At 46.5% G+C, this 11,866-nt stretch overlaps 1 non-coding gene across 1 annotated transcript; it reads right to left on the reverse strand.

The window, feature by feature from the left end:
• Positions 1–9,599: 9,599 nt before the first annotated feature.
• Positions 9,600–9,673, reverse strand: TRNAT-AGU (transfer RNA threonine (anticodon AGU)). Its single transcript has one exon. It is a non-coding gene; the product is annotated as a tRNA-Thr (tRNA).
• Positions 9,674–11,866: the final 2,193 nt, after the last annotated feature.

The following is an 11,866-nucleotide window of genomic DNA, read 5'->3' on the forward strand; positions in this document are numbered from 1 at the left end:
GGTGCTGGCTGAAACAAGTTGCTGTAATCTTCTTGGCTCTGGTTTGTGCTTTGTGTTGAGCAAGCAGAAAATAATGGTTGGGGGAGCGGGAATTGCCACTCCCACTGTTCCTAACCCCCAGGCTTTACCTCCTGGTGGCATTTCATTCTTCTCTATTCCTGACTCCCCTCCTCTCCCCTCCCCGAAGTCCATCAAGCCCCATCCTAGGAGTGGCACAGATTGCTCCCTGGACAACAATGTCAGGAACCCTGCCAAGAGAGTAGCCGGCTGGCTGCCTCATCGCTGAAGCTCCCATTTCTCTGGAGTCTCAGCACACAGCCTGACCTAGGACATCTCTCTCTCCTGGCTAGTGTGTTCTGTTACAGTTACAGTCACAACATTCATGTCCCCAGCCTGGCTGCAATCTGGCACTTTATCTGCACCATTTATGCACCAGGCCCACACAGTGGTATTGCTCCTATCAAGTGCAATGGGAGAAAAGGAGCAAGGAAACTCTTGATTCTTGCAATGGCAGACTGCATAGGTAGAAAGGAAACACAGGACCCGTGCAATGGCAGTCTGAACAGGTGGAAAGCAAAAAGTACCTGCTCTTTGTCACAGTGGAAGCGTAATAACATCACTTTTGGCAACACCACAAACCCACTTAAATGGCTTTGAGCCTTACCATTGAAGCATGCCACTTAAATAGGGTGATAGTGTTGCTAAAGCCACAAAGCTAGTGTTGCTATTATGAATTCCTCCCACACAGATGACCGCTGCCCTGTGCCCCTCTTGTGTGGCTCTAGCGAGGAAAGAGTTTGACTCTTTGCTAATTAAATTCTCTTAATTTCAGGAAATGTGACAGCAATTTGCTTAATCCAGAGACAGAATGCAAACACTGTAACCCCCACCCACAATAGCACTGTCTCCTGTGCCTTCAATTCCTAGCACTGCACAGACACCTGGGGAGAGAGTTCTTGCTCTGCAGTCTAAACAGAGAAGAGAGACAGAAGGCAAGCAGAGGCAGAAAGGGGAAGAAACTTGCCAGAGGTTACCCTGCAGGGAGGTGGCAGATCACAGGCCTCTGGAATCCAAACCATGTTGTTTTGACATCTGAGTAATGCAAAGTACTAAGTGCACATGCGGAACAGAATCCTATTTCACTTTATGCACCTAAACAGTATATATGCAGCCATGTAACTCTCACACAATTGGCACTCTCACACAGTTTTGGATTCTACTTTGCCCCTATCTGGCATCAAGCAGGAAGAAGACCCTTTCATGTTTTAGCCCAAATGCCTCATGAGGAGACTTCTGGGCCAGGGAGTGGGAGACCCAGGCTGTAGGCCCCCTTCAACCCAGAAAGATTTTGAACTCACATCTCCTGCTTCCCAGCAAAGTGCTCAAACCATGAGACCACATGTTAAGGATATCTGGACACCTATATCCTCTTGAAGCTGAGCCCTGCCTACTTCCATGTTGTCCTACTCCCTCTATCCGCTGTTCCTAAAGAAGCAAAAATATATTATTAATGTGCACTTTTGCCATACATCACAGGGAGGTGAGGAAGGGGACACAGAAGATTTTGGAGAGCCAGCCAGTGTTATGCAAAGTGAGGGAGATTTACAAAAGAGAGCCCAACACAAAAGGGAAAGAGATAGAGGCAAAGATTCTGAGAAATATTAACAGGGAAGGTTGAGTCTGAAATGGGTCAGGTCAAGAATAAAGCTGAAAGAAACAAGGAAAGATGGGGGACAGGACTGGGGGATGGTGGTTGCAGAGAAGCCTTAGGCAATGTTTTCATGTGTTTCAGTGGGAGAAGGACTGTCTTAAAGAAGAAAGGACAATGTCCTTGGCTTTCTATCCCCTTTCTGGAAGACTCAAAAGACCAAAATCACTGCAGACAATGCTGATGGAAACACCAGATAGCCCCAAAATTATAGAGATTCTGTAGGCCAGAGGACGGTGGCCAGTGCTGAGAGCACAAGTAGATTAGGAGGTAGCACGTGGCTGGTAGGGCACGGAGCACAAAGCAGAGCAAGAGATCAGACCCAGGAAGAGGACTGGGTGGCACTCAAAGTGGGCATGGAGCATAATTTGTGGCATGCCTGCTAAAAGGGTTGGCCCCCACTGGCCCAGATGATGCCAGCAAATTCTGAACTTTCAGGCTGCTACTGACTGAGCTAGTAGGCACACACAACTGGCAATGGTATATTCAGGACAGTGACATTCACTAGATTCTCCCCAACTACAATTTATGAAAGAAGCAGGAAACAGGTGTGCAGACAACAGTGTTAGAAACTGTCCTTGTTTGGTCTGAAACTCAGGGACAAATTACTATCAGGCTGTCACAAAGCAGGCATAGGCCAAGGACCTAGGATAATCAGAAAGACCAATTTCTTTGGACACTGCTGGCACAGAGTATAAATCAAATGGAACACTTTATTGCAAATTTGGGAATTCTATCTTCCCAATGACACATGGTAGGACCTTCATCTCCAAACACTACATGAGATGATCTCCTTTTTCCAAATGATTAACTTCAGGGCTCTCCTCAAAACCCATCCCTTCTCTCAGGTTATTTCAGAGTAGCAGGGGTAGGTGCTGTGTCTAATTCCAGGCATGCTGTTTGGAACATCAGCATTCTGCAACCACTTTTGCTGCCTTGATTGCCCTTTTAAAATCTCACACCAATACTCACTGAGTGTTCAGTTGCTTCATTTTCATGAACTAACTTAATGTAGGAAGAGCTTGTGATAAATTTAACAAAATATACACTCTAAGTCTTCCTTAGATACACTATAAAATTAATATTCATACATACGTAAAAGAGACAGGCTAGTTCCACTAAACATTTATATCCTTGGAGTACAGCCAGAAGCATATTGTACTAAAAGTAGCAAGGGGGGGTGGCAAGCGGGGCAACCTCCCCAGGTGCTGAAGCAAAGGAGCACCAACAGGCACTGCCCGGCTGGTGTGGGGCACAGGTCAGAGCAACAAGTAACTTGTGGGGGGGCATGGGAACAGGGGGAGGAGGGGTCCTGCCACTGCGTGCACTCCTGGTCAAACCATGGCAGGGGGGTGCCCCTTAGATCTATGCGCAGAGCATGGGTGGGCTTCCACTGCCACTGCAGGCTTTGCCCTAAGCGCCAAACTTCCTTGCCATGGTACTGATTGTACTCTTCCATGTAGCACATATTCCAAGATGCTGTTTTGTTTCTAAGACTTTTTTTTAACTGATATAACCAAAATCAGTACATCCAAGCAACCACATTTACCCTATATGCATTCCTGGTTTACATGCTAAAGCATAGTAAAATCAGGCAGGTGTGCATATTGCAAATTCCCACTAGTCCATGTCCATGAAAATGAAGCAGGATGCAATTTATCTTGTTCTTTGAGAAAAGGGAGGAAAACTACACAATACACAAGGCCCAGTAAGAACAGTGCAGCTGTGAGCAATGCCTGGTCTGCTTTGGAACAAACATCTTGGCTTGGAAGTCTCATGTGAGGCCACTGGTAGTTGTGAAACTGAGACCTGATTATTCAAAGACCTTCAGGGGAAAAGTGTATCTTTGAGCTTCCCCTGCAATCAGAAAAACTGCCCAACATACTCGTAACTGGTTTTAGCTGAGGTGTCAGTGTCTCACTACAACAGATCAACACAATCAGATACAGACCTACTGAGTTCCTAATGCTATCAGAGGCTACCAGAGGGTCAGGATTGTGTTTGAGGCTCTGTTTGTGTATGCAGAAGATGTCTGTGCAAAGAATAGGAACAGAAGAATGGTCAGGCTAAATCAAGCCAGGGTTCCTCCAGCTCTGTATTAGTTAGTGGCTAGCATTGCTTGGTAACTCAAAGCCCTGACATTTATAATAATATATTTCTAGTCTCCTGTATAGGGATCTCACACAATAACTAACTAATTAAGCACCATAAGCTAAGTAGAGAAGAATTATATCAATTTTGCAGATGGAGACTGGGATTTTCAAAGGAACCAAATTCTCTGGTATATTTTAAGAAAATTAGGCAAAGTGAGTTTAGGTCATTATCCAAGCTCACACAAATTTGTGACAGATCCAGCAATAGGGCCCAGCTGCCCTTATTCGCATTCCTTAACTATCATACCAGGCTTCTAATCAAGCGCTCCACTTACAAATTTTGCACAGGATTTACAACAGGCTGTGTATCATTATAAATGCCCACACTGGAGATCCTCATCTGCTACTGCTGGAAAATGGGCACAAAACATCTCATGTAGACAAGGCCAAGGAGACTAGAGAGGGAACGCATTGCTTTCCATCCTTACGTGCTGGCTTTTGTGGTCCCATTGGATCTGGATGGGTTTTTAATGTACTCTGTGGCTTTTCCCCACAGCTGGCACCAGGACAGCTGCTCAGTTGAGAGGCACTTGGTAACCTGATCTCACAGCAGACTCCAAAACCGATCACATTCTGCTGCCCAGCAGAGAACTGGTGTAGAAATGTGTCCAAAGATAATAGATGTTTGCATCCCCTTAACACACTCTCATTTTTCAAAGAAAAGTTAATTGTTTTAATATATTTTACATTTTCAAACAAGGTTAAAGCCAAGATTTTTGTCTGAACCCATCCATGATCACTGACAAACTGAACTTCCCTTCCGCTGAGACCCCACTCTTGGAATCTGAGGAATGTTAGAAGCCTCCTGGAAGGGACCCCTCTCTCACCAGACTGCAGCTCTCCACAAAGAATCTCTAAATACAAATGAAAACTTCCGAAGGTCCAACTAAGAGACTCCCAGCTACAAAGAGAGGTTCTCTTAACCATGGTGTGGAAAAGGGCAACACGAGTGCCCCTTACAAATAAATGCAAGGTAACATATAAGCTTTAGAAAAAGCAATTTCTGTCTAAAAGAGTTCTAGAGAAATAGGAGCCATACAACATCCACTCCACTGTCACCAGTAGCAGCCTGAGGGGAGGGCAAACTGGGTGACCACCTGGAGACTCACACTTTAGGGGGCCCCAAAATTGTGGAACACATTTTTTGGAGGGTAAAGTTTTTGCAAGGAAGTGCCTCTATTTGCATTTTAACACTTGACTATTTATCTAATTCCCCCAAAGGATATTTAAAAGATTCATGATACGTAGATCTCAAAATAAAGCCTCTAAGGGGCCCCAAATGACTTTCTTGCCCAGGTCCCCAACAGCCCTAAGGCCACCACTGCTGCCACTAACAGTTTGAACAGCAGACGCATGCTTGCGCACAAGAATATCACATAACAATTTAGGACAGGAAGTGAAAAGCGTTGCTAGGTTTAACTCTGAGTGTATAACGGGAATGTTCTTCAAATCTTAGTGGCTTAGAGACTCTTATTTCAGGACAAACCCCAAGGAAAGATGTGGCTGGAAATTGCCCTGGTTATACTTAGATTTTGTACCACTTGTGCTTTGATAGCTGGAATCAGGGTACATTCCCACCTTAGACAAGGCCTGAAGCAGCACAAGGGAGTTCAGAGTAGTAGAACAATAATCAGCAAAGATTAGAGTCTGCTCAAGGTGGTCTTGCTAGCAATACTATTCAAATCACAAGGGAAAAGCAATGAATGAGAACTGTCTAGATGCATCCTCTCAAATCCACCTGAGTTCCTGGCACAGAACACCTACTTTCCCAGGTAACTCATCTGAAAATGTGCAGTACTAGGATAGCAGTTTACACAGTTAGTGGACACTCCTGCGCACACACTCCTCACCACCACCCCAAAGCTGGAAGTGTTTGCTCTGTGGCAGCTGAGAGAAAAACATGGCAGAGAGGAAAGAAGAGAAGGTTGTTAATGCAGCTGCTTTGTTTGGAGGCAGGATGGTCCAGGGCCCCCTGTGCTGCCTCTCCTAATTCACACAGGAAGAAGGAGATTATCCTTCATGGAGAAAGGCATTTTCAAAGGCAAAAACAAGGTTTCTGAGTGAGAGAAGAGTCTGGTCCCTGCATGATGTCCTGTTATTGGGAGCCACATTAAAGTTAATCTCAAGTTGGGACGCTGTGTTTATGAAACAGGACTTGGTCTCATTTTTAACCAAAAATCATTTTATCTGGCGCTTTGCACTATTGTCAATAAAAACAAAACTGGATGGAAATCCCTCCTTGTGAGCTGCATGCAGGCAGCCTGAGGCTCAGGCTCCGTTTGCAGAGAGGCTGCACCCTGCTTCGTTCTGAACTGCTCTGGTCTTGGCAGCAGCCCAGTGAGATGAAGACTCCCTGTTTAGCTTTCACTTGCTGGAAAGGAAGGAATCTTTACAAGGACTCAAGCTCCACATGCTTCAGCATTTGCCTTTGCTTTTATAGGAATTAAGTCTGAAAATCCACTTCCCCCATGTTTCCATTCGGTTTAATATCAGACGCCTGCCACTTATGGCTAGATAGTCATAAAAAGCATTTAACATGCCTTTCTGCTTAAGACTGGAAATAAAAAACAAGAACAATTCACAAAGGCCTCCAGCTGAAAAGTGAGTGGATACAGCATTATTGCAGCTATACCATGAAGAAATAACATAGAAGACTGACACACGGCTGCTATAACTAGGCAGAGACATCTTTTCCTTTATGCCAAGGTGACTTCTTGCACAGAATTTCTCCCTGGGCAAAATCTTGATGTCTCTAATCAGGAAGAATTCCCAATGAAGCTGACAAGATCCTTTCCTGAGTAGGTACTGATTTCAGAGTTTGGCTTTCTTGGTGGAGGTTACATATAGAATCTGAATTGTACTTTTGATGTACTGTAGCACTTGAAATCCTGCCAACTCACAGAGGCAGAAAGGGATCTTGGAGTCATTATTGACTCCAAGATGAACATGAGCCTCCAATGCCAGACTGCAGCCAGCAAGGCCAGCCTTGTCATGCATCCAAAGATGCATCTCAAGCTGGTCCAGAGAGGTGATACTCCCCCTCTACGCAACATTAGTCAGGCTGCAATTGGAATACTGTGTCCAGTTTTGGGCACCGCACTTCAAAAGGGATGTGGCCAGCCTGGAGAGGGTTCAGAGGAGGGCCACCCGCTTGGTGAGAGGGCAGCAGGACGGGCCCTACGAGGAGAGACTGAGGGACCTGAACCTGTTCAGCCTCAGCAAGAGGCAGTTGAGGGGGGGCCTTGTGGCTGCCTACAAACTCGTCGGGGGAGATCAACAGCAAATAGGTAGAGCCCTTTTCTCCCCAGCACCACCTGGGGTGACAAGGAACAGAGTAATAAGCTGATGGAGAATAGGTTTAGGTTAGAGATCAGAAGGCAATATTTTACAGTTAGGTGGCCAAAATCTGGAACCAACTTCCCAGGGAAGTGGTCCTCACCCCTTCCCTGGGCAAATTCAGGAGGAGGTTGGATGATCACCTGTCTGGGGTCTTGTGAACCCAGCACTCATTCCTGCCTGTGGCAGGGGGTCAGGCTAGATGATCTGTTCAGGTCCCTCCTGACCCTAACTACTATGAAACGATGAAACTCTTATTTGTTATAAAGCTCCAGCTGCTGGAGTCACATGGTTTTTAAAATAAATCTTAGTTTAGGTTTGTTTTTAAGTAAGTTTCTAACTGGCAATGTTGCACTCTTGAGACTGATTTTAGAATGTGAATTCTCCCTAGTAGGAATGTCATTGGTTCCCTGGTGACAGTCCTAGGAATCGACAGCAAGGCAATTTAGTTTATTATAGTTGTATAAGCATTTAAAAGATATTGTAATGCAACAATGAGTTTTAAAAGAGATGATAAGAATGGGCAGTCCTAAAGGCTGCAGTCCTCTTTCTGCTTAGTGGAAGGTGCAAGATGGCAGCAATAGGCAAGCTTTCCCATCCCAGTCTACCCATGAATTAATCACTTACAAGAGGGTTTGTGTGATCCTTCAGTCTAGGTTTGTACCAGGAATCTGCTTCAGTGGATCTGCTACATGGTCTGGGTCCAGGTCTATTTGCTCTTCCCAGCCATGATAGCTAAGAGAAGGTAGGGTAGATTTGTACCTTATAGACTATCAAAATGAGAGACATAAGCTTACTTCATCAGATGTTATGAAGGTACTTCTAGGAGCCAGGGCGTGTCCTCCATTATGTATAAGTAGATGGAGAAGAACTGCAATTGCCTTAGTGTAGATATTCAACCACAAAGACCACACATGAGTAGGCTCTGATGGTGACACTGGAGGAGGAAGAAAGTGAGCACCATGCTGCCATCCCAGGAGTAGGCATACTGTGGTGGGGGGACCCCATCCTGTGAGGCACTGAGGGACCCATCTGCCGTCCGGACCCCCTAGCCCAGGAGGACTGCTGCCTCTCTGGGGCCCACATCTGAGACGTTGTGGAGAGGATCCCCAGGCTTTTCCAGCCCTCCAACTACTACCCTATGCTCCTTATCCATGTGGGAACAAATGACATGGCCAGGAGTATTCCAAATCAGGGCATGAGTGACTACAAAGCTCAGGGGGCTGGGCTCAAGGTGTCGGGGGCTCAGGTAGTCTTCTCTTCTGTGCTTCCTGTTGCAGGCCACAGTCTTAGAAGGGAACAATGCATCGAGGAAGTGAACTGATATCTCCAACGATGGTGCCACCAAGAGGGCTTTGGTTTCCTAGACCGCAGTATGCACTTCAGGGAGAGAGGACTCCTGGGAAGAGAAGGCATCCACCTCACACAGAGAGGTAAGTTCCTGTTCTTGGTCAGGATGGGCTTTAAGCTAAGATTGCTGGGGGACAGGGAAACACTGATTGGAGCATGCCCAGGGACCGTCATGCAAGGAGGCTCCATAGATAGGGACATCAGGAGGGCCACTCTTGCAGGAACTGAGGGAATAATTCTCCTTCAGCATGACAGGAAGTTGAGGGCCTCAGTAGGAGGACTCAGGTTCCTGTACATTAATACCAGGAGCATGGGGAACAAGCAGGAGGAACTAGTCCCCCTGTTCTCCGGTGGCATTATGATCTAGTAGTGATTGTGGAGACCTGGTGGGACTCCTCATATAATTGGAGTGCAGCCATAAAGGGCTACACCCTGCATAGAAGGGACTGAGTAGGGAAAAATGGTGTTCCTCTATGTGAAGGAGCAGTACACCTCCTTGGAGACCAACATCAGCTCCAAAGATGAACAGCTTGAAACCCTCTGGGTCAAGCTGCAGGAGTGGGGAGGCATGGCAAGAGACAACTAACTGTAGGTGTATACTATAGGCCACCAAACCAGGGTGAGGAATTTGATCTAGAGTTTGCCTGAGAGCTAACCAAGGCTGCCTGGGCACGGGACATAGTCGTCATGGGCAACTTCAATTATCCAGACATCTCTTGGGAGGAATACTTAGCAAAGTCAGATCAATCCTGACCTGTATTGAAGAGTTTTTTCTGACTCAGGACATGCACAGGCCAACCAGAGGTAATGCTCTTCTAGACTTGGTCCTGGCCAAAGGTGACAACCTGGTAACCAACTTAAACATAGATTCATAGAAGTAGGATTGGAAGGGACCTTGTAGATCTTCTAGTCCAACCCCCTGTCCTGGGCAGGAGAGAAAACCAGGCTCAAATGACCCCGGCCAGGTAGACATCAAGCCTCCTCTTAAAGACCCCCAGGGTAGGACCCATCACCACTTCCCTTGGAAGTTGGTTCTAGAAAACAAGCCCTCCAGGTACCACTGGGATTTGAACCCAGGACTTCCTGTTTACTAGGCAGGCACTTTAACCAGCTAAGCCATAGCACCTCTTGTTCTAGAGGGCAGTCTGGGCAATAGTGACCATGAAACCATTATGTTCTCACTGTTGCAAGGTAGACAAATTGGATAGCAGGCTTGAAGTTTTGGACTTAAAAAATGCAAGCTTCAACAAACTCAGGTCAGTAGTAGAGAATGTGCTGTGGGACCAGGGACCAAAGGTGAAGGAGTGCATGAAGAGGGTTGTTCCGAAAGGACACGATCCTTGAAGCACAAAGAAAGTCCATTCCCATGCAGAGGAAATGTAGCAAAAGGGCTGGGAAGCCCTCTTGGCTAAATAGGGAATTGATAATCCTCTTAGGAAGAAGAAAGAGGCATATAGTCAATGGAACCTAGGGACAGTCCCCAAGGAGGACTATATAGATATGGCCCACACTTGTAGTGATCAGATTAGAAAAGCTAAGTCAGTGACTGAGCTAAAATTAGCAACAGGAATAAAGGATAATAAGAAGTCCTTCTTTAGGTATGCAGGAAATGGGAGGAAAATGAATGGGGGTGTGGGGCCATTGCTCAACAACTCAGGACAGCTAGTCACCAGCACTCAGGAGAAAACTGAACTCCTGGATTACTACTTTACTTTAGTCTTCCACATGGCCAAGGGGAAAACCACATCAGCTAGGGTGCAGAATGAGCAGGATTCAAATGACTCCCTTTCTACTATTGCCGTAGAACTGGTGTGTGATCAATTAAAGAAATTGCACATATATAAGTCAGCAGGTCCAGATGTGCTTCATCCAAGAGCATTGAAGGAGTTGGCTGTAGTCATTGCAGAACCCTTAACGAAGCTCTTCCAAAACTCATGGCACTCTGGGGTGGTCCCTGAGGACTGGAAGAGGGCCAATGTTGTGCCCATCTTCAAGAAGGGGAGGAGGGAGGACCCAGGTAACTATAGGCCAATTAGCCTAACCTCTATCCCAGGGAAAATCCTGGAACAATTCATTAAGGAGTCTGTGTGCAATAGGCTTGCAGAAGGCAGGATTTGGAATGATAACCAGTATGGCTTCGTCGTTGATAGGTCTTGTCTTACCAACCTCATCTCCTTTTATGACCAGGTAACTTGCCACCTGGATAAGAGAGAGGAGGTTGACATTCTATACCTTGACTTCCAAAAAGCTTTTGCTCTGGTATCCCCTGATGTTTTCACAAGAAAATTGGAAGACTGTGGGCTTAACCATGAGACAGTCAGGTGGGTAGAAATCTGGTTGTGGGGTAGGACCCAGAGAGTCCTAATGAATGTATCTGTGTCATCTTGGTGAGAAGTGGCCAGTGGTGTCCTGCAAGGGTTGGTGCTTGGTGCAGTGCTATTCAACATCTTCATCAATGATTTGGATGTGGGAGTGAAGAGCTCACTGGCCAAGTTTGCAAATGACACCAAGTTATGGGGAAGTGTGGTCATGCTTAAAGATAGGCTACAGATACAGGTGGACCTGGACAGGCTTGCAAGTCGGGTGGACTGGAACCAGATAGGCGAGTAGTGATCATTGCCTACTGGAGTTCACCATCCAGCACAGGGTGTCAAAGGCCTGCAGCAAGGCAACAGCCCTAGACTTCAGGAGGGCAGATTTCAATGAGCTGAGACTAGTTGGGGAGGCACTGAGGTCCTGGAGGGGAGGGGAGGGGAGTTGGGAGTCCAGGAAGAGTGGTCGCTCCTTAAGGAGATGATCCTCCAAGCCCAAAGGGTGACAATCCCAACACGGATCAAAGGGGGCAAGAGTGCTCAAAAGCCCCCATGGCACACCAAAAGCATCCAGGAACATCTCAAAGCTAAAAACACGTACATCCAATGGAAAGGAGGGGCCATCACCAAGGAAGATTATATCTCCATTGCTCAAGGCTGTAGGGGAGTTGTTAGGAAGGCCAAAGCGGAGACGGAACTGGGACTAGCAACCTGGATCAAGGATAACAAGAAGTCCTTTTTTAAATTCATAGGGGGTAAAAAGAAGGTACCAGGTAACGTAGGGCCTCTGCAGGATACACTAGGACATCTGGTGGTCACATCAGATGACAAAGCTAACCTCTTTAACAATTTCTTTGCCTCCACCTTTTTGAGCAGGGATCAGGGCATCCCTCCCACTGGGATCCCCGACAGATTCAGGGGAGGCGCTGACCAGTATGGCCCAGGGTCAATGAGGACCTAGACATGGAACTTCTGGTGGGAGTAGATGTGTACAAATCAGCAGGTCC

This window comes from Crocodylus siamensis, chromosome 8, assembly GCF_052110815.1.
Source record: "Crocodylus siamensis isolate JL-2025a chromosome 8, ASM5211081v1, whole genome shotgun sequence".
NCBI lineage: Eukaryota > Metazoa > Chordata > Crocodylia > Crocodylidae > Crocodylus > Crocodylus siamensis.